The following is a 27,880-nucleotide window of genomic DNA, read 5'->3' on the forward strand; positions in this document are numbered from 1 at the left end:
ATATCTGTACGCTCAGTCACACATCTGTCAGGTAACAAATACTAGGAGATAATGCATGAGTACCAAGTCAATTTACTGTTAAACCTTGTGTTGTTAACATCTTTGGAAACTGTGCTGTGAATAGTTTCATGGTTTTTGCTTATGTTGCTGCTTATTATTATTAAATACGCACAGTAAGTCATCATTTTCTTTTGCCGTGCATTTCATTTCCTTTTTGTTAAATTTTCATTTACATTTCATGTCTTTTTTGTTTTTAAAGAGTTTATTTATAGATTAAACATTACTGTAGATTAGACATGTACTAAATATAAGAAATGTTAAAACAGGGAATCATTTGGGGGTCTGGAATGGATTCATTCAAGTTACATGATTTATTTTTTATTTCACCATCACCATTTATCCCCTCTATGCCCTCTTCCACTCTACCCACCTCCTCCCCACCCCACAATCACCACACTGTTGTTCATGTCCATGAGTTCTCTCTCTCTCTCTCTCTCTCTCTCTCTCTCTCTCTCTCTCTCTCTCTCTCTCTCTTCTGTTTTATTGAATCCTTTCACCTCCCCACCAACATTCCCCCCACACAACAGAGCTGGGGAAAAATGATTTGGATTTCTAACAAATCAATTCTCAAACAGCCATTTGGAACAAATTAAGTTCAAGAACCAAAGTTCCTCTGTAGATTGTTTATGGATATTATAACCAAAGTAGGCAAAATTATGTATGGAAGAAAAACATTCACTAAATATTGATTTAAAATTTTTATATATGTTAATGTGTTACATATTACATGTACAGACATCCATATGATTGTAAGGAAATTAGAGTTAGTGAGGAAACATTTAAACAGTTCATAAAGGGATTTTAATTATTTTTAAAATGTTGATTTTTGAGTCAGTAGCAGAAATGAATAATCTTAAAGTTTTAAGCAACTACCTTTCATATTTAAGAAAGCAGAATGAAATGGCCTTACCATGCAACAATAGAGATTTAAGTAAATCCTAAGAAAAAAGTACTGACAGAACATGGCTAAAGCATGGAATATGTAGCACTGAAGAGCACATTGCTTTTTGCAATGACAGAGCTGTGCAAAATAAACATATCTGATAAACAGGTATTGATATATGTCCAGAGTATATATATATACATACATGAAAATAATAAACTTACCAAAAAACTAGTGGGAACATTTGGATAAAGGTTGAAATAAGAAAAAGGGAAAAATGAGAGAAAACAAGAAATTATGTTGCTGTTTAAATATAACAGACACTAACGAGCAACATAAATTCACCTAATGATTTTACTATTGCCCATTAAGTTATTTCAGATTGATAGTCTAAAAGGTAAGTAAATAAGAAATAGATAAGTCAAATAGTTATTGGTCTGTATAAACTTTTATCAATAGAAGGATAAACAGTTAAAGCAAGAACTAAATAGGGATAGAAGTGACAGAATGTTTAGAAATTTAGAATATCAATCTAGGCAGTGAAATTCATAGAAGAAAATAACAGTAAACATTGTTCAACTGTATGCGTAACATTTAAGAAAGTTCATTTTCAGGGGTGGGCAAACTTTTTGACTTGAGAGCCACAATGTGTTCTTAAACTGGACCGGAGGGCCGGAACAAAAGCATGGATGGAGTGTTTGTGTGAACTAATATAAATTCAAAGTAAACATCATTACATAAAAGGGTACGGTCTTTTTTTTTTTTAGTTTTATTCATTTCAAACGGGCCAGATCCAGCCCGCGGGCCGTAGTTTGCCCACGGCTGATTTAGGTGATGTCAACATTACTCATCTATAATTTACTAGTTAAGTAACTTTAAGTAAAAGTTATGAGAGAGATTTTATTTCACTAGAATTAAGTATTTTCAGGCAGCTATAATTTTCCATATTTAAATAGTTTCCTGAAAAGTAATGGGCTAAATGTGTTTTTGAAGAAGTTAAATTAGAATTAGAAAAGTACATACAGATACTACAATTTGGAGTGGGAATTGGTCTATATGACCCTATATTTATTTATGAAGGGCAAAAAATTTAATTGCTAGAAAAATTTTTTAAAATTTATTATGAGCTACTATTGATTTTAGGTAATGAAATAACATTTTAAAAATTAAAGACAATGTTTTCAAATTCCCTACAGCTCTTTAAAAAAATACATTCTAAGTCTGCTAATTTCTTCTCTATTGTTTTTACCTGGCCCACATACTAATCTTTCACGTAATAATTGCACTTGACATAATCCAATCATCTTCTGTACTTAAGCCAGAATCAATGACTCTATTATTACAGTCCAAATTATGTCACTACCATGAATAAAAGTAGTCAGTAGCTTCTCTAGTGTTTGGTATACAAGTATTTTTTTATAAGTCTTGGTATGAAACTCTAAGGGGTGTGTCCATGCCTAATTCCAGCCATTTCTCTTTTGCTCACTGTAGACAAATCACACTGGTGTGCTTTCAGTTTTCTGTGTGAAATAAGCTCTTTACAGGTGCATATGTTATATCTTCTATATTTGAAAAATACACTTTATCCCTTACTATCTGACAAATCTTTATCCTAAAAATGTTCCAAATAGGTGCTTTGTGAAATCCTAATATATGAAAACCCTGGGTCCATCACGACTGGAGGCTTGACCGACTGGAAGTCAGTCCTGCAGTCAGCTGGACTGCAGGCACAGTGATCCAGCACTGACTCCTGAGGGGGCTGTGAATCAGGCCTGGAGAGAGGCCTGAAGAGAGAAGCAGGGTCTGATCCGAAGCCATTATGGAAACTATTGATAAGCACTTGCCTCTCTCTTATCCCTCCAGCTGCAGTGCCTCCATTTCTCTCTAGGCCTCCACTGGGGCTGCTGATCAGTCCCGCCTTTCTTATCAGGCCCTGTTGATAGGCCCAGAGATGCTGACTGGCATAGAAACCGATGAATCAGAACCAAATCTGGGTCAACTGTAAGGAGCCAATGGCTGCCTAGGAAGCGGAGCTTTTGACACTGACTGGCATAGAAACTGACCAATCAGAACCAAATTGGCCAGCAGAGGAGGGCAGTTGGGGGCAAGATCAGGCCTGCAGGGGAGGGCAGTTGTGGGTGAGATCAAGCCAGTAGGGGAGGACAGTTGGGGGACCAGGCCTGCAGTGGAGGGCAGTTGGGGGCCATCAGGCCAGCAGGGGCGGGCAGTTGGGGGCTTGATCAAGCCAGTAGGGGAGGGCAGTTGAGCGGGACCAGGCTGACAGGGGAGGGCAGTTGGGGGCCACCAAGCCAGCAGGGGAGGGCATTTGGGGGCGAGATCAGGCCAGCAGGGGAGGGCATTTGGGGGCAAGATCAGGCCAGCAGGGGAGGGTAATGAAATAGGTAATGAAATAACATTTTAAAAATTAAAGACAATGTTTTCAAATTCCCTACAGCTCTTTAAAAAAAGCAGTTAGGTGTTAATCAGGCTGGCAGGGGAGCAGTTAGGGGGCCATCAGGCTAGCAGGCAGGCGAGCAATTAGGACAGCCGTGGGCAAACTACGGCCCGTGGGCCGGATCTGGCCCGTTTGAAATGAATAAAACTAAAAAAAGAAAAAAGACCATACCCTTTTATGTAATGATGTTTACTTTGAATTCATATTAGTTCACACAAACACTCCATCCATGCTTTTGTTCCGGCCGTCCGGTCCAGTTTAAGAACCCATTGTGGCCCTCGAGTCAAAAAGTTTGCCCGCCCCTGAATTAGGAGCCAGTAGTCCCAGATTTTGAGAGGGATGTCCGACTGCCAGTGTAGGCCCGATACCTGTGTGGTGCAGGCTGGGCCAGGGACACCCCCCCCCTCAGTGCACGAATTTTGTGCACCGAGCCTCTAGTCTAATATAAATTATTTGCTTCATGTATTTTCTCTCATAAATCTGTCTTTTTTAAGAAACATATTATGTTTATATATTATTATTACTAATCAAATAATCAATATCATAGGGACTTTGGTATAATAAATGCCAGCAAGGTACTTGTATTCAAGAAATCTTTCCAATTATGACAGGAGTTTGGCTCTGATGAGCAGAATAGTTTTTATAGGTACATTTTTAAACTATGGACACAATTTTTAAAAGAACTATGTGAAGACACTGGAGGGTGAAGAAAATCCTTGAGAAACTAGAGTGGATTTACCCTCTAGTAGGGATTTACCCTCCCTACTGTGGGAATTATGCAGTGTGCAGCATCCCCACCAGGGCACCATATCTATGGGTGGGTGAATAGAATGCAATTAGGAAGTGTCAGCCACCCTGGTGAAAGAAAGACTCAGAGAAGTTGAGACAGCCATTATATATGGAAATTGAGGGAGATCTGAAAAGGAGGGAGAAACAATGCAAGAACCCCCAAACTGTATATAAACTCACCTTAGATCTTAGTTGAGCAATGAACTATGCATGTCAGGTTGAGATTATAGGGAGTCCAAGGGAAACAGAAGGTGGTGCTGAAAGAGAGCAGTTAGTATTTCAGCTGCTTCTCAAAGCAGAGGAGACACTGTTTAGAATTTGAACCCAACTTAATGGAGATTGGGACAGAAGTTGGGCTTTGTCTTCCACTCAAAAGGACCATGTCCTGAGAGTCAAAGAAGTTCACCCTGGGATTAATTAAACAGTGAAATAATAGACTCACCTAAACAAAATCCACAAATTCAAGGGTATCCATTTTAATAATTTATTTGCTAGAATAAAACTCAGGCAACAGAAATTGCCTTTGTAACGCATCTTCCACAATGTTCAGATTTTTAGAAGTTCTAGAATAAGTTAGAAAAAAGCTACAGTGGTAGAAATTAGAAGTGGTTTCCAGAATGAGGGGGATTCTTAAATAGAAAAGGGCATAAAAGATCTTGGTGACAGTGATAGTATTCTTTATAATATTAATCTGGCTGTTGCTTACACCGGTATATTTGTCAAAACTCAGCAAGCATTATACTTAAAACCTATAAATTCAACTTATGTTACACCTAAAATGAATGGATTAATGAATGAATTTCCCCTAGTTTGTGAATAATATATGGAAGTAATTTTGTATATTCATTGCTCATGAGTTATAAAAATAGAACTAAAATCACAATAATTTAGACACCAGCAAAATTTCTTTGTTTGCTTTTCCCCCAATGCTATATACAAATAGCTCTCCAATATTTCCATATCCCAATTTAGCAATTCTTTCTTTTAATATTACTATCTTCTAATTTAGAACAATATCACCATCTTCTCTCTTTGATTTGAATGCAAATAGCATAAAGGTGTGACAGTAAATACCTTACGGATCAGTAATTCAGTGATTCTCACTCATGCTATGTTTTGGATCACTGGATTAAGCATCGATGTCACAATGAACTGCCTTCTGTTCGCTGCTGCATTTTTCACTCTTCATGTCCCACCTAATATACAGCGATAATGGAAATTAAATTTATTCCATCCTGGCACATACATGGACTACACATAGTACATAAAGTATTTCATTTTCATAGTGGAACTCTATAGAGTTAAAATCCTCCAGTTTAAAAAGGAGAGGGGAAAAAGTACACAATTCTCTCACCAAAGCAGCGCAGCATTATTGTTCAGATCCAAGCAAAGAACCTTCAAAATAAACCATATACTGTTGATTTACATATTTAGCTTTGATTGAGGATCTTTAAGCCTTGTCTTTTATAAACAGAAATACTTGATTTTATGTCTAAAGAGAAATTCAAGAAGTATGTCACATAATGGAATTTGTCTTTTTAATAGAACTTTTGTGTTTCATATCAGATGTCTAATCTATATGTACACTATGTTTTGATAACTTTCATTTTAATACAAAAAGCTATGAAGACTAACAAATTGTTTCATCATCCTGTCTCCGTCTCACAAATGAAATAACATTCTAGTACTTTTGGTAAAAAGTACATTGACGTGCATGTATTTATAAATCTTTTATTTTGACACAAATCTATTGGGGGATAAAACTCCAGTGTAAGCATGAATGATTTTAATTTCTTAACGCCTTCCCTAGAATCAAAAAATGCATTTAGAAGTTACTGGGTTTCACAATTTTTGTCTTCTTAGTTTTACAGAATAAAGAACTTTATAGATTAAAGATGATTTATGCCAAAGCCTTAATTTTATGAGAAAGTGAAACGTGTATCCCAGAGTAATGAAGTAAACTGCCAGCTTACAGCAAGTCAAACAGAGTAAAATAGAACTCAAATAGCACTTTCCAGTAACATACATCTTAGACTCTGAGCATTTAAGCAATTTCTTGTGTAATTCTCTATGCTTCAGGTTTTGCCTTTCATATGATATGCTCTGAGCAAATCCAAGCCTTAGCATAAATCTAGAACTAATTCACTTATGTGCATTCACATTCTGACCTGGAACACATCTCAGATGAAAGAGGTGGATGATTGGATATGGTTTATGCTGCATGAAATTTAAATAGAGATGCATCAAGAAATATTTCCTAGTGTTGGTGAAGCTATTATTACATGATCTGCTCAGAGATTATTTTCTAATAAGAAAACATTTTTATTTCAGTCCCTATCTGTAGATTTAATTCTTGCCGCAACACAGAACTTTCAAATTATAGGCTTTAGTATTTTTAGATATAATTAATATGGGCTTACTAAAATGTTATTCAAATCACCTTCACCTCAATTCCATAATACTATCCTCTGAATTTTTACTTCTTATTGTGGTCAGATACTTCTCCTGTATAAAGAATATGTTTAGATAACATGCATATGTCAAATGCATTTGTATTTGGAGCAAAATTTAACTCACCTTTTTTGGTATATTTACTGAAGTGGAGATGTTGGCGACTATTTCTCTATTCCTTTTAAGATTTACATTTCTTAAGACACTCTGCATATTTATATTTTAAGAGTTAAAAATCAGTCTATAAGCCTGTGGGTCTTCATAATTCAGTAATAATTATTGGTGTTTTCTCTCCCTAGGCTTTCTAACATGACAAGTATTTCTTGCCATTAGATATGACACTATTTTAGTCAATGGCCTTGAACTGGAGACTGAATTTACTCTGTATTCTATGTTTTTCAACTATAATATTATTGAATATTCTCTATTGTTATTTTTTGTGAGACTGTGTCCTATATGATACATCATTTGTTCTTTTTCTGTTGTATTTAGATGTTTGTTTATTGTGTGTGGTATTTTTTTAAATTTCTACATTCTCTTTCCTTGGCTAAAATGAACCTCATTATTCCAAAATAAAGGAGCTCTCTCTTCAAGTACGAGGAAGAAAAAATTAAACAATGAGATATTCTTTCAGAGAAAATATAAGAAAAGGAATTGAAAACTGTGTGGCTTTTTTTAATGTGAAGATTTTTTGAGTTAAAAATTACTCTTTTTTTTCCCTCCATATAGTTCTCTAAGATGGTAGGTTATGCAGAAATCGAGCTGTTGCTATATAGATATTTTATTCATATATGTGACTTTTATTTTATTTTAAAAAACTTGTGCTAGTAGCCATTAACTCTTTATTTTTTACTTTTTATTTATTTATTTATTTTTTATTGCTTACAGTATTACAAAGGGTATTACATATGTGTCCCTTTTTTTCCCCCGCCCTTGAAAATCCCCTGGCCTCCCCTACCCCCCAGTGCCTTATGTCCATTGGTTATGCTTATATGCATGCATACAAGTCCTTTGGTTGATCTCTTACCCCCCTCCCTCCTGTCCCCCACCCCTCCTCGGCCTTCCCGCTGCAGTTTGACAATCTGTTTGAGGCTGCTCTGCCTCTGTACCTATTATTGTTCAAAAGTTTATAATGGTCTCTATTATCCATGAATGAGTGAGATCATGTGGTATTTTTCCTTCATTGACTGGCTTATTTCACTTAGCATAATGCTCTCCAGTTCCATCCATGCCATTGCAAATGGTAAGAGTTCCTTCTTTTTTACAGCAGCATAGTATTCCATCGTGTAGATGTACCACAGTTTTCTAATCCATTCATCTACTGATGGGCACTTAGGCTGTTTCCAGATTCTTTTATTTTTTTAAAAATATATTTTATTGATTTTTTACAGAGAGGAAGGGAGAGAGATAGAGAGTTAGAAACATCGATGAGAGAGAAACATCGATCAGCTGCCTCCCGCACATCTCCCACTGGGGATATGCCCGCAACCCAGGTACATGCCCTTGACCGGAACCGAACCCGGGACCCCTCAATCCGCAGGCCGACGCTCTATCCACTGAGCCAAACCGGTTTCGGCTGTTTCCAGATTCTAGCTATGGTGAATTGTGCTGCTATGAACATATGGGTGCATATATCCTTTCTGATTGGTGTTTCTGGTTTCTTGGGATATATTCCTAGAAGTGGGATCACAGGGTCAAATGGGAGTTCCATTTTTAGTTTTTTGAGGAAACTCCATACTGTCTTCCATAGTGGCTACACCAGTCTGCATTCCCACAGCAGTGCACGAGTGTTCCTTTTTCTCCACATCTTCTCCAGCACTTGTCGTTTGTTGATTTGTTGATGATAGCCAATCTGACAGGTGTGAGATGGTACCTCATTGTTGTTTTGATTTGCATCTCTCGGATGATTAGTGACTTTGAGCATGTTTTCATATGTCTGTTGGCTTTCTGAATGTCCTCTTTTGAAAGTTGTCTATTTAGGTCCTTTGCCCATTTTTTGATTGGATTGTTTATCTTCCTTTTGTTAAGTTGTATGAGTTCCCTATAAATTTTGGAGATTAGGCCCTTATCAGATATGACATTGGCAAATATATTTTCCCACACAGTGGGTTTTCTCCTTGTTTTGTTGATGGTTTCTTTTGCTGTGCAGAAGCTTTTTATTTTGATGTAGTCCCATTTGTTCATTTTCTCTTTAGTTTCAAGTGCCCTAGGAGCTGTATCAGTGAAGAAATTGCTTCGGCATATGTCTGAGATTTGTTGCCTTTGGATTCTTCTAGAATTTTTATGGTTTCCTGTCATACATTTAAGTCCTTTTTCCATTTTGAGTTTATTTTTGTGTATGGTGTAAGTTGGTGATCTAGTTTCATTTTCTTGCATATATCTGTCCAATTTTCCCAACACCATTTATTGAAGAGACTATCTTGGCTCCATTGTATGTTCTTGCCTCCTTTGTCAAATATTAATTGAGCATATTGGTCCGGGCCAATTTCTGGGCTCTCTATTCTATCCCATTGATCTATATGCCTGTTCTTGTGCCAGTACCAGGCAGTTTTGAGAACAGTGGCTTTGTAATACATCTTGATATTATTTTTTAAATATATTTTATTGATTTTTTTACAGAGAGGAAGGGAGAGGGGTAGAGAGTTAGAAACATTGATGAGAGAAACATCGATCAGCTGCCTCCTGCACACCTCCCACTGGTGATGTGCCTGCAACCAAGGTACATGCCCTTGACCAGAATCGAACCTGGGACCTTTCAGTCCACAGGCTGATGCTCTATCCACTGAGCCAAACCGGTTAGGGCCCATGAACTCTTTAAAGAAGCATGATGATTAATTTTATGTATCAACTTGTCTAGGCAATGTGCCTAGATAGTTGGCCAAATGTTTTTCTGGTCTTTGAAGATTTTTTAAAATTAAATTAACATTTTAATTGATGACATATATGGAGGTTCTCATCCTACCAATGTGAAAGCTTTAACAGGACAAAGACTGATCTAGAGTAAGAAGGTATTCTTCCAGCAGACTGTTTGGACTCTGCAACTCTTCCCTAGGTTTCTAGCTTGCTGCCTACCCTGCCGACCTTGGATTTAAAAAGCCTTGATAATCATATGACCCAATTTCTTTCTTTTTAAAAAATATATTGTTATTGATTTCAGAGAGGATGGGAGAAGGATAGAGAGTTAGAAACATCAATGATGAAAGAGAATCATTGATTGGCTGCCTCCTGCATGCCCCACACTGGGGATCAAGCCAGCAACCTGGGCATACTGTGCCCTGAGTGGAAATCGAACCGCAACCTTCTGGTTTATAGGTTGACACTTAACCTCTGAGCCACACTAGCTGGGCAGACCCTATTTATTAAAATCTCTCTCTCTCTCCGCATACATACACACAGGTACATACACACACACACACACACACACACACACACACACAATCTTTGAATAATAATGTTGAATAAGACCTTATGGAGATTTGGGAATTAATAACAAATTTTTTAAAAAACCATTAAAACATGATGAATTTTTAAAAATACTGTTATATACTATATATATTTTTTATACTAAATTTATATGCCAGATATATTATACATAATGTATATACAATATCTGTTGGGCCTGATATTTTGGATAACTAATGCAGAAAATATTGTCAAATTCAGTCATTAAAATATTAATATTTGAAACCAACTTTTAAATCTTCATATTTTTAGTAATATCTCACACACAAATAGGTATTAAATTATTTTAAAGTTGTAAATGTGACCTGAAACTTTGTTTGAAGTAAAAGTTTACATTTTAAACTGAAAATTGAGTTGTTGTAGAATCCTCCTTTTTCTTAAATGACCTTGCTTCCTTCTTTTGATTCATTTTTCTCAACCTCTGATGATAAAGGAGCTTTGCATCTCACCCAGGGACTCAAGAGAAAGTGTTATTAGCAGGAGTTTTCTATGAGAAAATTGCGTTGAGCCATATGGGCTTTCCAGATTTCGCTGTATTACAAATGGGAATTTTATAAGGGTCAAGGGAAATAAACTACTCACACCCACAGTGGAGAATATTTGAGGCATCAGAGGAGGAGGATCAAGACAATATTAATGTCAGTGTTTTCTTTTTCAAAGATGTCTTTAGATTTTGCTCTGAAGATATGTGAGGAAATGTAAAAATTGTAACTTTTTATTGCGTTTTGAAGAAACCTTATAATGAATGAAATTGTTGAAGGATTTAATGTAGCAGTAGAAAAAAACCCCCAATTTTGATAAGAGAAAAAATATAATATTTACTACAATTAACAGTTTTGAGTGGGCCATGTATAGAGTTAAAAGCTTATTTAGCCTCTGGCATTTGCACAAGTAATTGCTTGCTTAGCCCATGCCATCATGCCCTCCATTGCCATTGCTATTAGAATCATTAATTGCCTATTTGCCTGTTTCAATTTGTACAGATGTCATAGCAGTAATTAGATATCCTGCCCATTTCCCTCTATAATTGTCTAATTTTATTTCATTAATTCTAAGAATTTAAGACTATTCAATTTTCTCCAAGTCATATTCCTCTATTTAGCTAATATTGATCACATAAGCACAGATTGATTTTATCATATTTCTTGCGATTAATCCTCACATCTCCAAAAGGTCCAATTATCTTTCAAAGACTATTTTTCACTTTGAATTTGCAGAGTAAACATACAGAATCAACTAATTCCATATCAGAAGCATCTTTATGAGTCTACTATTCACTTGACTGGTCTGATACTCTGTACTGGCTACATAATATGTAAAGTTCAGCAGTAAATGAAAATGTGGGGCTTCTTATTCAAGAAATTAAGAATTTCAAGACAGTGGCAATAGAGCATTAAGCTAATTATAGCGCCCTCTGAAACCACAGTTCCCACTGGAAGCTTTAGTGAATTCCTCCCTGTCATCCTTACCAAGGGGTTTTTGGGCCTCTGTTGGCACACTTTCAGAGACAGAAATTTTACTAATTCTCATAGCCATCCAGTTCCTTAATTCACCAGTTATGTCTATTGGAGAGTGCTTCCTTGTTTTCTCAAAATAAGGACGGGTGATGATAGCACATGACTAATTGCTTATGCTTATTATTATTATAATTATTATTTGTTACTTGTTTTCTCACATTTTTCTTGTACTAGTGTTTTTAAGGCAAACATAGGAAAAGAGCTGAAATGATTTGACCATCTATCCCACTTTGTTACCTTTACTTTTTTCATCTTCTTTACCAAGTTCGTTCTCTTCTTTCCTAAAATTGAGAGTAAACATCCATAACAATACCTCCAAAATTGGTTTTTAAAGGAAATGAATAGACTAAGAGATAAGGGATAAAAAGTTATAAGATGCCATCCAACCTAATCACTTCTGGCCATAAATAGTGTCTGAAATACAGGCATTGATAGAAATTTCAAATGTAAGGACTTCATGGCCAAAATAAACTGTACAAATGGACTTGTCATTCACTGTGATACCAGCAACACAAGACTCTGAAAGTCTTTTTGATGTATACTTGATTAAATAACTAAATGAATTATTTTTATGTATTCAGTCTTATGCATATTTTCACATTGATATCTTAGGCCACTATATAGATGAACTGTATTATTTTAGGCACTTAAAATGGCATTTTTATTCAATGATTTTCTTAATCTTCTTATGTACACTTAGCATGGTCTCTTTCTCCTTGCCTGTTGTAAAAAATCTTTTTCATTGCATTGGACTATCTTTCCTTTCTAATTCTGAATCTCTTCTCCTCTCTCCAATTAGATATAATCTCTTATTTGAATTCTTATTAAAATTTGGATTGATCTTTCCTCATTGCATTTCATATCATATCCACCTTCCATATTAAGACCAACTTGAAAGCCACCTTTATAGCATGTAACATAACCTTTAACAAATACCTACTTAATTTATTGATCAAATATGGTTAACCATAATTTTGCTTATTGATTTTGAATGATACTTATTGAATTTGGTTGAAATACATACAAAAAGAATTTTTAAAAAGCAGCACACATCCCAAAATCATAAAGAAAACATTGCTGCTAATTTTTTTTAATTGGAGAAAATACACATCAGGGATATTCAATACTGAAATATTAAAGATATCATTGAGGAGCACAGTATTTCAAAAAGACAGTTGTTCCAAAATTTTTGAAAATTTATTTTAAGCATGGTAGCTTACCAAGAAAAAGAAATAAATGTGGATGGGGTCAAGGACCAGATCTAAGATTCTGTCTAATGGGTTATCAATGATTAAATGTTTTAATATAATTTATTCTATGGAATGCAGAGAATGGTGTTTTATTTTTTTTTAAAGTATGAACCATGAGATTTTTATTTCCTGTTCAAGAGTGGAGGAGGAAAGGAATTTCTGACCCCTCTGAGGTAAGAGAGGCAGGTCAAAGCAACCCATCCCAGATTAGAGCTCTGGAAGTACTTGCTCATGAAAAGGCACTGGTGTTTGGTCTACAGCACTCAAAAACATTAGACAGCTCTGTCTTATGAGTCAGGTGGGCTTTAATTAATTAATTAATTATTTTTTTATTTTTTTCTTTAAATTTAAATTCTTTATTGTTTAAAGTATTACATAAGTCTCCTTCTCCCCCCATTGACCTCTCTCTGGCCGCCCCTACCCCCAGCACATGCCCTCACCGCTCCTCCCATCTGTGTCCATTGGTTATGCTTATATGCATGCATACAAGTCCTTTGGTTGATCTCTTATCCCTCTCATCCCCTGCTTTCCCTCATAGGTTGGACAGTTTGCTTCAGTGACTCTGGTTCTATTTTTGCTCATCAGTTTATGTTATTCATTATATTCCACAAATGAGTGAGATCACGTGATATTTATCTTTCTCTGACTGGCTTATTTTGATTAGCATAATGCTCTCCAATTCCATCCATGCTATTGTAAATGATAAGAATTCCTTCTTTTTTATAGCAGCATAGTATTCTATTGTGTAGTTGTACCACAGTTGTCTAATCCACTCATCTGCTGATGGGCACTAAGGCTGTTTCCAAATTTTAGCTATTGTAAATTGTGCTGCTATGAACATAGAGGTGCATATATCCTTTCTGATTGGTGTTTCTGATTTCTTGGGATATATTCCTAGAAGTGAGATTACTGGATCAAATGGAAATTCCATTTTTTAATTTTTTGAGGAAACTCCATACTGTTCTCCACAGTGGCTGCACCAGTCTGCATTCCCACCAGCAGTGCATGAGGGTTCCTTTTTCTCCACATCCTCTCCAGCACTTGTTGTTTGTTGATTTGTTGATGATAGCCATTCTGACAGATGTGATATGGTACCTCATTGTTGGATGATTAATGACTTTGAGCATGTTTTCATTTTTTATAAAAAATATATTTTATTGATTTTTTACAGAGAGGAAGGGAGAGGGATAGAGAGTCAGAAACATCGATCAGCTGCCTCCTGCACACCCCCTAACTGGGGATGTGCCTGAAACCAAGGTACATGCCCTTGACCGAAATTGAACCTGCGACCCTTGAGTCCGAAGGCCGACGCTCTATCCACTGAGCCAAACCGGTGAGGGCTGGGCATGTTTTCATATGTCTTTTGGCCTTCTGTATGTTTTCTTTTGAAAAGTGTCTATTTAGGTCCTTTGCTCATTTTTTGATTGGATTGTTTATCTCCCTTTTGTTAAATTATATGAGTTCCCTATAAATTTTGGAAATTAAACACTTATCGGAGATAACATTGGCCAATATGTTCTCCCATGTAGTGGGTTTTCTTATTGTTTTGTTGATGGTGTCTTTTGCTGTGCGGAGGCTTTTTATTTTGATGTAGTCCCATTTGTTTATTTTCTCCTTAGTTTCCATTGTCCTAGGAGCTTTATTGGTAAAGATATTGCTATGACAAATGTCTGCTATTTTGCTATCTATGGGTTCTTCTAGGATTTTTGTGGTTTCCCATCTTATGTTTTAAGTCCTTTATGCATTTTGAGTTTATTTTTGTGTATGGTGTAAGTTGGTGATCTAGTTTCATTTTTTTTGCATGTATCTGACCGAATTTCCCAGAACCACTTATTGAAGAGACTGTCTTGACTCCATTGTATGCTCTTGCCTCCTTTGTCAAATATAAATAATAATGGCTTGGGTCCATCTCTGGGTTCTCTGTTCTGTTCCATTGGTCTATATGTCTGTTCTTGTGCCAGTACCAGGCAGCTTGAGAACAGTGGCTTTGTAGTATCACTTGACATCTGATATTGTGATCCCTCCCACTTTGTTCTTCTTTCTCGGCTGCTAGGCTTATTCATTCAGTTTTATATATATATTTATTGTGACTTTAAATTCAAATAAATATTTATCTTTTTATGAAGATAAAGTAACTCATAAATCACATCAGAATTTTTTCAGAAGGGTAATATTAGTTTATTTTAAATAAAATAATGAACATCTTTATTATTTTTAAATACTTGTGTAAAAATTGCTTTGACAAAATGATTCTGACACCTGTATGACTTCATGATCACAAGTACCATAAATTAAGCAACTATTGATGCAGGCATATAACAGAGTCTGGTGAAAATTCTTTTATATTTTCATTTTGGCAAAACCCATGACTTAAAAGTGATATATATTTTTATTAATAATGATAACTTAAGCATATGTTTTAAAGGAACTTATGACATATAGAGGCTCCATCATAAAACTTCAAAAAATGTTCATAAATAGTAAGATTGGGAATTTCTTACCAAACCCTTTATCAAGACACAAGATAACCATGAAACCCATGAACTCAAATACTTTTACGTATTTCCACTTTGACATATTTTCATGCTAAGTGTTGCTATAACTTTAGTTTTAAACTTGGTCTACAAAAAATAGATGTACATTTTAATTTATAATATATTATTAATTAAATAATACCTCAATGTCATGATTTTATAGAATTTAAATGTATTAATTAAATATAATGTAATTTCCACCAATATATTTTAATTTATTTTTAAAAATTTTTTAAATTTTTTTTTATTGATTTCAGAGAGGAAGGGAGAGGAAGAGCGAGAGAGAGATAGAAACATCAGTGATGAGAGGAAATCATTGATTGGTTGCCTCCTGCACGTTGGTACCGAGCCTGTGACTCAGGCATGTGCCATTGACCAGAAGTGAACCTGGACCCTTCAGTCCGCAGGCCAACGCTCTATCCACTGAGCCAAACTGTCTAGGGTTTTAAATTTCTTTAAATTAAACTTAAACTTTAGTTCAGAAAATTTTGCCACTATGGTCATCAGTACATTAAAATTTGTACTATTTTAATATGAGTCCTTTAGAGACATTTACGTGGATTTATTTTTTCTATGTTATATAGTTATTTTTCTATTCTCTCCTTTATACTACATTAATCTTTATATTATGCTATGTTTAAATTAAATATTTCAATTCCAGATTTTGAAATAATATTTTATTATATATTCTTATGAATAATGAGAAACTACCCTGATAGTTACAATTCGATAAAGATATTTTTTCTGTTTCTTGAAGTGTTTATATGTATTTTATTGATCCAACAACATTTATTACGTTTTTACTATGCTCCTGGGAGAATACTAAGTACTGAATATATATATATATATATTTCCCATAAATCTTTCATATTTATACATATACAGATAACTAAGAATTTTCATTAGTGCTACTTAACACAACTTACTGAAATTATGTGCTTTGTTTGGGAAAGTTAAGTTGAAGGAGAATGCTGAAGTGATATTTAAACTGAACTTAAAAAGTGACTTGGTCTTGGAAATGACATGAAAAGATATATACACCAAGTGATAGCAGCAGTATATAAGTTTATTCACTTAATCAAGGGATTAACCAAAAAACATATATGTACAATCCATAGACACAGACAACAGTGTGGTGTTAGCCAGAAGGAAGGGGGGTGAGGGCTCGGTGGAGGTGGCAAAGAAGGGTAGGGTAGGGACATCTGTAATAGTGTCAACAATAAAAATTAAAAAAGTAAAAAAAACACACCAAGAAATAGTTATGGAGTGCCCACTGTAATGCAGGAACTTACGAGGTAATGTATTGCAAGAGGGGTTAGAATGTGCTAACAATTGAAACTGTGGTAGGAGCAGTGAAGTTGGGGGTTGGGTTTTGAAGGTGTTGGTAAGAATGAGAATGAGCAACTATGTTGAGAACAGATTGCACCAAGGTACGGAAATTGGATTTCACATTATGTATAGGAAAATTCTTCAGCAGCTGAGTGGCCTGAACTAGTTTACTTTTAGGAATATAACTTTGACAGCAATATGGAAAGTGAGCTAGAGTGAGGGAGAAATGGGGTGTCAGCTAAGAGAGTTATGAGGTCCTTATTATAGTCGTCTAAGCGAGAAATAGTGATGACCCAGACCTAAGGAGTGACAGGTGAATGGAGAGGATAATCTGAATTTGAGAGACATGTTTGGGGGAGAATTGACAGAGTTTGGTGACAGAGTATTTTACTGTCAATCATAGTAAAAGTTATTTGTTAAAATAAGTACATATTATAAAAACATGTGCACTATAACTATTTCCTGTTATTCTTTTTTTTTTTTAATTAAATCTTTATTGTTCAGATTATTACATTTGTTCCTCTTTTTTTCCCCCCCCATAACTCCCCTCCTCCCAGTTCCCGCCCCACCCTCCGCCCTCACTCCCCACCCACTGTCCTCATCCATAGGTGCACGATTTTTGTCCAGTCTCTTCCCGCATCTCCCACACCCCTTTCCCCCCCAGGAATAGTCAGTCCATTCCCTTTCTATGTCCCTGATTCTATTATAATCAACAGTTCATTCTGTTCATTAGATTATTTATTCACTTGATTCTTAGATTCACTTGTTGATAGATGCATATTTGTTGTTCATAATTTGTATCTTTACCTTTTTCTTCCTCTTCCTCTTCTTAAAGGATACCTTTCAGCATTTCATATAATCCTGGTTTGTTGGTGATGAACTCCTTTAGCTTTTCCTTATCTGTGAAGCTCTTTATCTGACCTTCAATTCTGAAGGATAGCTTTGCTGGATAAAGTAATCTTGGTTGTAGGTTCTTGGTATTCATCACTTTGAATATTTCTTGCCACTCCCTTCTGGCCTGCAAAGTTTCTGTTGAGAAATCAGCTGACAGTCGTATGGGTATTCCCTTGTAGGTAACTGAGTTTCTTTCTCTTGCTGTTTTTAAGATTCTCTCTTTATCTTTTGCTCTTGGCATTTTAATTATGATGTGTCTTGGTGTGGTCCTCTTTGGATTCCTTTTGTTTGGGGTTCTCCTCGCTTCTTGGACCTGTAAGTCCATTTCTTTCACCAGGTGGGGGAAGTTTTCTGTCATTATTTCTTCAAATAGGTTTTCAATATCTTGCTCTCTCTCATCTTCTAGCACCCCTATAATTCTGATGTTGGTACGCTTGAAGCTGTCCCAGAGGCTCCTTACACTATCCTCGCATTTTTGGATTCTTTTTTCATTTTGCTTTTCCGGTTGGGTGTTTTTTGCTTCCTCGCATTTCAAATCATTGACTTGATTCTTGCGCTCCTCTGGTCTGCTGTTGGGAGTCTGTATAATATTCGTTATTTCAGTCCGTGTATGCTTAATTTCTAGTTGGTTCCCCAATATAAGATCGAGGGTCTCATTAGTTTTCTTGTAGATCTCATTAAGTTTATCGGAGGCTTCTAAACAGTTCTTGAGAGACCTTAAAAGTGTGGTTCTGAACTCTATATCTTCCATTGACAATTTTGTCCTGTTTCTTTGTCTCCGCATTTTGTTATGCTTCCTTGGTGCACCCCCTAGTGGTCTTTGTTCGCAGTCTTATAGTTAAATCTTGATTGTTGTAGCTAATTCCAGGGAGGGTTTGACCTCCAGGCCAAGTGGCTATGAGAATCAGCTGTGTCAGCAGTGAGAGAACTTCTGTCCTCTAGGGAGGTGCTAATCTAGCCTTTGCCTGAGGCTATCCGGCAAATGCCTGTGTGCAGGGCTTGGGCGGGTCGGGTCGCACAGGATCAACAGGGTGGGCTGGAGAGAGCAGTTATGGCGGCTCTCAGTCCTGTCCCCAGGGGCTCTGCCTCTCTGAGTCCCGGCACCCGCTGCAAAGCTCAGAGAGAAAGCTGCACTCGCTCTGACCGAAGCCAGACAGTCCCGCTTCTCCCGTTTGAGTCTGGGTCCCTAAAGACTCGCCCGGATCTGGAGCTCAGATTCTGCGACTCCCTCCCGATTGAAAACGCCAACCGCGCCCTCCGCCGCCAGCCCGCTCCGAGCACTCCGCACCTCAGAATTTGACTTCAGCACTGCGCCTCCTCTGAGTGTCCGTATGCGTTTCTCTTTCCTCCTAGTTGTAGGACTTCCACTCAGCCAGCGTTCCTGTGGTTCTGGGTGATGTCCCTTCCGTTTTTTGGTTTCACTTTTGAAGTAGTTGTTCAAAGCAGCAAACTCCGGCGTTAACCTATGCCGCCATCTTGGTTCTCCCCTGTTATTCTTGATTTAATAATTTTTATTAGTTTTATCACTTTTATATATATATCTCAAGAATAAAGAGAATGTGGATTGACATTGTTGGTAATGGAAATAGAAAGCTTTAATTTATGCAAAACATAGGAATTTCAGAATCTATGCTGAAGTCAATTCTTTTATTTTAGCAGTAGACTGAAGTCCAGACACTAAATATAGTTAATGGTAGAACCCATTAACTGACTCTCTTGATTTGAGGCATTTAAATTAGCTTATTGGTATGTTTATATGTTTTTGGAATAATATTTATTATTAATTTGTTAATACTTAGAATCTCATCAGATTTTTAAACTTTATTTTCATTGTTGAGACTATTACAGATGTTCTCCCTTTTTCCCCCTTTGACCTCCTCCACCTGGCCCCCACCCCTCTTCCCTCTGGCCATCACCACACTGTTATCTGTGTCTATGCGTTATGCATATATGTTCTTTGGCTAATCCCTTCACCTTCACCATTTCCCCCTCTCCCTTTAACTGTACTGCACATAATAGGCCTGTAGTATATATTTAATGAGTGAAGGCTTGCTTTAGAAGGAACAAAAAAGTAAATAGTGATTGTATAATTTCACTGTATTTTAGTTTATCATTTATGAGGAACTGTAGAAATGTGACCAGCACCTACCTTAGTACATTATAAAAGAAATAGAATTATGTCACTCTTAGAGTTTTTGATTTAGAGTAATTTAAAAGTGAAATGTTGTATAATGGAATATTATCCATAAAAATAATAAAATCTTGCCCTTTGAGATAGCATGGATGGACCTAGAGAACATGATACTAAGTGGAATAAGTCAGAGAGAGAGAGACAAATACCATATGATTTCACTTATATGTGGAATCTTAAAAAACATACAACAAAATTAATGAACAAACAAAACAGAAACTCATAGATACAGAGAACAAATTGATGTTTGCCAGAGGGTAGAGGGTTGGGAGGGTGGCTGAAAAAGGTGAAAGGGATAAAGAAGTACAAATAACCAGTTAAAAAAATCGTCACAAGGATGTAAAGTACAGCATAGGGAATAAAGTCAATAATATTGTAATGACTATGTATATGGCATCAGATGGGTACTAGACTTATTAGGGTGATCACTTTATAAGATGTATAAATATCTAATCACTATGCTGTAAACTGGAAACTAAAATAATAATGAATGTCAACTAAAATTTAAAAATAAATTTAAAAGTGACAGTTGTACTTCTTTATTCCCAATTCGGATGCATTTTATTTCTTTCTCTTTTCTGATTGCTCTTGCTAGCATTTCCAGTATTATGTTAGAGTGGTGAGAGAGGGCATCCTGTCCTCTTCCCGATCTTAGAGGAAAAGTTTTCAGTTGTTCACAACTGAGTATGATATTAGCTGAGAGTTTGTTATATATGATCTTTATTATGTTAAGGTACTTTCCTTCTAAACCCATTTTATTGAGTGTTTTAATTATAAATGGATGTTGTATCTTTTGCTTTTTCTGCATCTATTGATATCATCCTGTGATTTTTATTATTTATTTTGTGGATTTGGTATATTACATAGATTGACTTGCATATATTGAACCATCCTTGTGCCTCTGGAATGAACCCCTCCCCCCCTCATGATTGTGATGTATTTATTTTTTTAGTATATTGTTGTTTGCGCTAGTATTTTGTTTAGGATTTTTGCATCTGCATTCATCGGAGATATTGATCTGTCGTGTTTTTTGTGTGTACTATCCTTGCCAGGTTTTGATATCAGGTTTATGTTGGCTTTTTAAAAGGTGTTCAGAAGTATTGCATCTTCTAATTTTTTGAAGAGTTTGAAAAGGATAGGCATTAAATTTTCTTTGAATTTAAAGAATTCACCAATGAAGCCATCTGAAACCATCTGGTCCTAGACTTTTACTTTTTGGGCTATTGTGTTGTTGTTTTTAATCCTCACCTGAGGACATTTTTATTGATTTTTTTTGAGGGGGGGGGGGAGAGAGAGAAAGAGAGAGAGAGAGAGAGAGAGAGAGAGAGAGAGAGAGAGAGAGAGAGATCAACTATTAATGTGAGAGGGAAACTTCAATCAGTTGCACTCCTCACAAGGTCCAACTGGGACCAGGGATTATACCTGCAACCTAGGCATGTGCCCTGACCGGTAATTGAACCCAAGACCTTTTAGCATATGGGACCCTACTAACTGAGTCACACTGGCCAGTGCAGGAGGTATTTTTTAAAATATATTTTTGTTTTTACAGTTGTGGTTTAAGTTCAGTATTAGTTTGTGTTAGTTTTAGGTGGAGGTTAGATAATCATATACTTTACAGAGTGTTGCCCCTGATATTTCCAGTACCCAAATAGCACCATACATATTATTGACTGTATTATTGCAATATTATTGACTGTATTGCCTGTGCTATACTTGATGGTTGTGCCAATTTTCTCACTGTTAATTGGTTTAATTAGATTTTTCAGATTTTAGTGATTCAGTCTAGGAAGGTTACATATTTCTGGGAACTGAATCCATTTCTTCAAGGTTATTAAATTTGGAGGTATATAGTTTTTCATAATATTCTTGTATGATTCTTTGTATTTCTTTGATGTCTGCAATAACTTCTCCTTCATTTCTGATTTTGATTATTTGAGTCTTTTCTCTTTTTGCCTTAGTCTGGCCACAGGTTTTTTCAGTTTTATTGAATAAACAAACAAGAAAAACAAACAAACTCATAGACACAGACAACAGAGGGAAGGGAGGTGAGGGTACTAAAATGTAAAGGGGGTCAAATATATGGTGACGGAAGATTTGACTTTGAGTGGTGGACACACAATGCAATATATGAATTGTACACTTAAAACCTATATACTTTTATTAACCAGTGTCACTCCTATAAGTTTAATGAAAAATAAATTTTAAAAAACTGGAAGACAATGTGACAAATTAAGTCAGCAACTAATATAAAAGTGCATAGTAAACAAAAGAGATTTTGAAGTTTTTCTTGAGGAAAAGAACCGTAACAAAAAATGTAGAACATATTTACATACATAAAATATATAAAAATAGTTTGATGTTTGCAATGGCACTTACTGGACTAGGATTTGAACATATACAACCCGATTTTGTTTTTAGCCCATTAAAATAAACTAACAATGATTGCAATTCCATAAAGATCACTAATTTTGATTTTAAAAGGAGGATGAAGAAAATATTAAGAAATAGATGAATTTAAATAATAGAACACTTTAAATTGAGATAACCTCTAATGAAGAAAATGATTTTTCTAGTTTCCAGATAAACATTTTCAGATTTTTTTTTAAGTTTTTTTTTAGTTTTTTTTTCTTTATTGATTTAAGTATTGCACATGTGTCCTTATCTTCCCATTGCCTCCCCCGCAGCCCCCCACTCATGCCCTCACCCCCCTGGTGTCTGTTCGACATAGGTAAAACAGAATGAAATACATAGGAAAGTGTGGGAAAATACAATCAAACCATGTATCAACACTAACTAGAGGAGAAACATAAAAATTCTGTGGTAGTCCATATGCTAGCTACAGTGTGTGCCACACTGCAGTCAATGTGAGTTCATTGTGAAGCAGACCTCTCTGGCTCAGGGCACGCCCGTGGATAATGCAGATCTGGTCTGTACTGCTTTGTGTTCAGGACAGAATGAGGAATGATGCAGTGTGACCAGACTTTAGAGATGGCCCTCCCACAGTCTGTGAAGTTTCAGTACATAGGTATTTTTGCTCAGTGGCTGGGCTGCTTTGATAACAGAATTAATTTGGCCTCTAGAGAAGGTGTGTTCTCTCTGGAAAAGTATTCACAGAAGTGTTTGTCCCTCTAGTCCTTCATTTATCAACAAAATACCAATAGAGAGGGAAAATAAAATTCATGAAATTACTAATAATTTCCTGAGTGAGGTATTTGAGACACTTGGAAGATTCTTAAAATTTTATTTTAATTAATGTCATTCACAGAAGTACTCAGTGCATTAATAAAGAATTATAAAATTATCCCAGAATTGGAATTATTTTAATAATAGGAGAACAAGTATAATTAAGAGGGACAAGATAAAGTCATGTTTGTTTAATGTGTATTTTAAGTTTCTAATCTGTTATTTTGTTTAATTTTTTAAAGTGCAGTTATATTTATATGAGTACTCTGCATTTACAAAAGAAGAAAAAATAATTGTAAATGTGTGTCTCTGGGAGGAAATAAAAGCTCTAATGTTGCAGATTATATTATTCACTACACAGATTCATGGAAGATGCAAAGAGAATTTTATAAAATTAAATCATATAAAGTGTATGTGTTATAAAACAAAGTTCACTGAAGGAAAGTGAGTCATGTATGACTTCCCATTGTGTGCTCATTTATCTCCTTGGTCATACAGACAGACTTTGGAAGTCTACTTTTGACAACATAGTTGGTGGCAGTTTTAGGCTTTATAGACTTTTGACAGATGGAATCATGAAATTATTGATTCAGTATTCTCAAACCTAAAATACTCCAGATGCAGATGTAATATAATAAGGGTTTATGGCATAGTTAAGATTAGGTATGATATATTTGAGTATTTTAATCCTTAGTGCATTTTGGATCTCGAAATATTGTCACGGTCTATAATAAAATGATCTAAATTAATTTGATGAAAGCATCATTTGCCTATATGCAAATATGGGGAGGGTGTTTCTAATTGACATGCCAGATTCCACATAGTGTAACTAAATTGTCACAGGAGATTTAATGCAATTATCTGGGCAATCTGGTTAGGACAAACTTATAATCAACAGATATTTATGGAGTTTCCACTGAGTGCCTAGCTTTATATTAGTTGCTGCATATCTGTTGAAGTCTCTGGAAGTAGATCTGATGGTGAGAATGGAGATGGGAGAAAGGTGCAGAGGGAAAATTCCCATCAAAAAAGAAGTTAGTTTCTAAATCTACAAAAAATATTAATCTAGGAATTAAAAAATATTTCTATTTCTATTTCTATTTATTTTATCTTATGATAATTCTAAAATAAAGCATTTCCTTAAATTAGGTGTTTAATAAAGTCAATTGACAAGATATCTATAATAATAAAAGCATAATATGCTAATTAGACTGGACGTCCTTCCCGATGCCCTTCCGGAGGGAAGCCCGGGTCCAGAGTGCCTGCCAGAGGCTAGAGGGAAGCCTGGGTCCTGGGTGCCAGAGGGAAGCCGGTGCCGGCAGCCAGGGGAAGGAAGGCCTACTCTTGCACAAATTTTGTGCATCGGGACCCTAGTTTAAAAATAATTGTTTAAGGAAGATTACGGCATTATATAGACTCTTTAGTCATATTTAGAATTAAATCAATTTTGGCATGAAATACTAAATAAATAAAAGAAAAATTAAAAAATGAAATATGATATATTTCCTGATTTAGAAGGCCTAATGTTATTTTCATTTTTGATGGGGTTGTGGGGTGGGGGTCAAAGAAAACCTCTGACAGCAAAAATTATTTTCTTCTTAAATTATTTGCATTGTCTACATAGGTTTTTTAAAAATCAAATCTTATATTTTCACTGTTCTTTGCAAACTTTTTAAATGTACAGTAAGAAATACATTTTACATCATGTCTCATTTATTGCAGTGGGTCTTGAGTTGAAGTTCTTGCTAAGGAATCACATTATTTGTTGTGATTATTTCTATTCCATTTCATCCTATTTATTTCTATTTATTTAATTTAAAAATACTATAACTTACTACATTTATTTTACTATACATCAGTCACCAATGGGTAGTGACATGTAGTTTTTAAAAGTCTTTTTCCTAGAATTTTCTAAAAATAATCACAAAGGATTAAAAAAAAATCAGACAATAGAAATTAAACAGTAAATACATAGATCTACATTTTTAGATACACAGTAGCTATTTTGTTCTTTTACTTTTAGGTATTGAATTTAATTCCAGATGTGTTTTTTAATGGTCTTGAGGCTAACTAACCAGTTGTCACACTTACTTGAATCTGATCGATTTGTGAGTAAGCATAGCATCTTCATTGTGTTAACCTGCTCCTTTAAGTATCTCCCTAAAACTAGATAGCTGAGGCTAATGATTTGGGAGGGCAACATGCTTCTTTATATGTTAATATTGTCTATTCTATATGCTTCTACATTTGTTAATATTGGCTATACTGTGCAAGAGAGTCTTAATGTGAACTCATCCCATTGTTTAGCAAAAGAACAGCAGAGTCTTTCCAGCTTTGTGGATCAGGTTGAGGGGTCTTTAGTATCCATTGCTTAATCCAAGTCCATAAAGATAAAAATTATGTTATTGAAATATTGCCAATAAAAACATTTGGATGTATTCAGTACTACCAAATTCATATTTTTCTTTTATCATATGTGTGACATATGTATAATAAATTTCAAAGTTACATATATATCATATTTTTAATATAAATTAAAATGACAGAGAACTAATAATATAATATAACTAAGTATAATCATCTGAAATTAAGCCAAAAAATGGATGTGGTGAGAACTATGGCAACTTGATCTAGACTAAAGCTATTGAACTCAAATTTATTGTGATTAATATTGAAGGGGTAAAGCAGGTCCAGGAGTTTCAGAACTCCTTACTTTCTAAGAGAACTCATAAATCTGGATGTAAAAACTCACTACTTAAAAACAGAAAGAAAACTTTGCAGTCCAAACCCACACTTTTGTGGAAAGGATGGGAATAATTTGCAAGCATCAAGGTTGTACTGTAGAAGTGTGTGAAACACAGCACCACTTGAATTAGTGGTAACCTGGACTAGAATCCTAACTTTATACATATACTAGAGGCCCGGTGCACAAAAATTTGTGCACTTGGGGGGAAGGGGGGGCCCCTCAGCCCGGCCTGTGCCCTCTCGCAGTCTGGGACCCCTCGGGAGATAACGCCCTGCTGGCTTAGGCCTGCTCCCGGATGGCAGAGGGCAGGCCCAATCCCTAGGTGCAGCCCCTGGTCGGGCTCAGAGCAGGGCCGATTGGGGAGTTGGGGCGCCGCCCCCTGTCATGCACAGAGCAGGGCAGATCGGGAGGTTGCGATGCCACCCTCTGTCACGCTCAGGGTAGGGCCGATTGGGGGGATGGGGCACCGCCCCCTGTCACACTCAAGGCAGAGTCGATGGGGAGGTTGAGGTGCCACCCCCATCACGCACAGAGCAGGGCCAATCGGGGTTGGGGCGCTGCCCCCTGTCACGCACAGAGTAGGGCCCATCAGGGGGGTTCGGGGCTCCGTACGCTGTCATGCACAGAGCAGGGCCCATCAGGGGGTTGGGGAGCTCCCCCCTGTCACGCACAGAGTAGGGCCCATCAGGGGGTTTGGGTGCTGCACCCTGTCACACACAGAGCAGGGCCCATTAGGGGGTTGGGGAGCTCCCCCCTGTCACACACAGAGCAGGGCCCATCAGGGGGTTGGGGAGCTCCCCCCTGTCACTCACAGAGTAGGGCCCATCTGGGGGTTTGGGCGCTGCACCCTGTCACACTGATGCCGGTGCCAGGAGGCCTCTCGGCTCTGCTGATCCGGGTGCTGGGAGGCATATTACCCTTTTACTATATAGCATAGAGGCCTGGTGCATGGGTGGGGGCTGGCTGGTTTGCCCTGAAGGGTGTCCTGGATCAGGGCGGGGGTCCCCACTGGGGTGCCTGGCCAGCCTGGGTGAGGGGCTGAGGGCTGTTTTCAGGCTGTCGGGTGACTGAAGCTACCAACCGCTACTTTTTTTCTTTCTTTTTTTTTTTTATTCTGGGCCAGCTTTAGCTGTGGCTCCAGCTCTGCGGCCTCTGCTGCTGGGAGAGCGGAAACCCTCGGGCCCAGACTTGTTTGTGTTCTACAATCGAAACTCTATCAACTCCAGCTCTGAGATCCTGGCTGAAAGCAGGTTTCTGGAGTTTTTTTTAGCTTCTATATGTTACTATGTTTCAAACTGCCCTCTGAGAGGCCTGCAGCGGCAGGCAGGGAACGTTGGAGTCCGCCGTCACTGAAGCAAGCAAGTCTCATGTTCAGTTGAAGCTGCCTGGCTGCCGGTCGCCATCTTAGCTGTTAGTTAATTTGCATATCTCGCTGATTAGCCAATGGGAAGGGTAGCGGTTGTACGCCAATTACCATGTTTCTCTTTTATTAGTGTAGATATTTTCCATGTAGACACAAGGTGGCCGCCACATGATGATCTGCAGGAGAGGGCAGTTGTGGGCGACCAGGCCTGCAGAGGAGGACAGTTCGGGGGGACCCAGGCCCGCGGGGGGGGGGGGGGACCCAGGCCCGTGGGGGGGGAGGTGGGGGGAACAGGCTGGCAGGGGAGGGCAGTTGGGGGCAATCAGGCCTGCAGAGGAGGACAGTTCGGGGGGACCCAGGCCCGTGGGGGGGGAGGTGGGGGAACAGGCTGGCAGGGGAGGGCAGTTGTGGGTGACCAGGCCTGCAGGGGAGGGCAGTTGGGGGCAATCAGGCCTGCAGAGGAGGACAGTTCGGGGGGACCCAGGCCCGCGGGGGGGGGAGGTGGGGGGAACAGGCTGGCAGGGGAGGGCAGTTGGGGGCTACCAGGCCTGCAGGAGAGGGCAGTTGGGGGTTACCAGGCCTGCAGGGGAGGGCAATTGGGGGCAATCAGGCATGCAGAGGAGGACAGTTGGAGAGGACCCAGGCCAGCAAGGGAAGGCAGTTGGGGGTGACCAGGCCTGCAGGGGAGGGCAGTTGGGGGTGATCTGGTCAGCAGGGGAGCAGTTAGGCATCGATCAGGCTGGCAGGGGAGTGGTTAGGGGGTGATCAGGCAG

Source organism: Myotis myotis, unplaced genomic scaffold (assembly GCF_014108235.1).
Source record: "Myotis myotis isolate mMyoMyo1 unplaced genomic scaffold, mMyoMyo1.p scaffold_m19_p_6, whole genome shotgun sequence".
NCBI classification, from domain to species: domain Eukaryota; kingdom Metazoa; phylum Chordata; class Mammalia; order Chiroptera; family Vespertilionidae; genus Myotis; species Myotis myotis.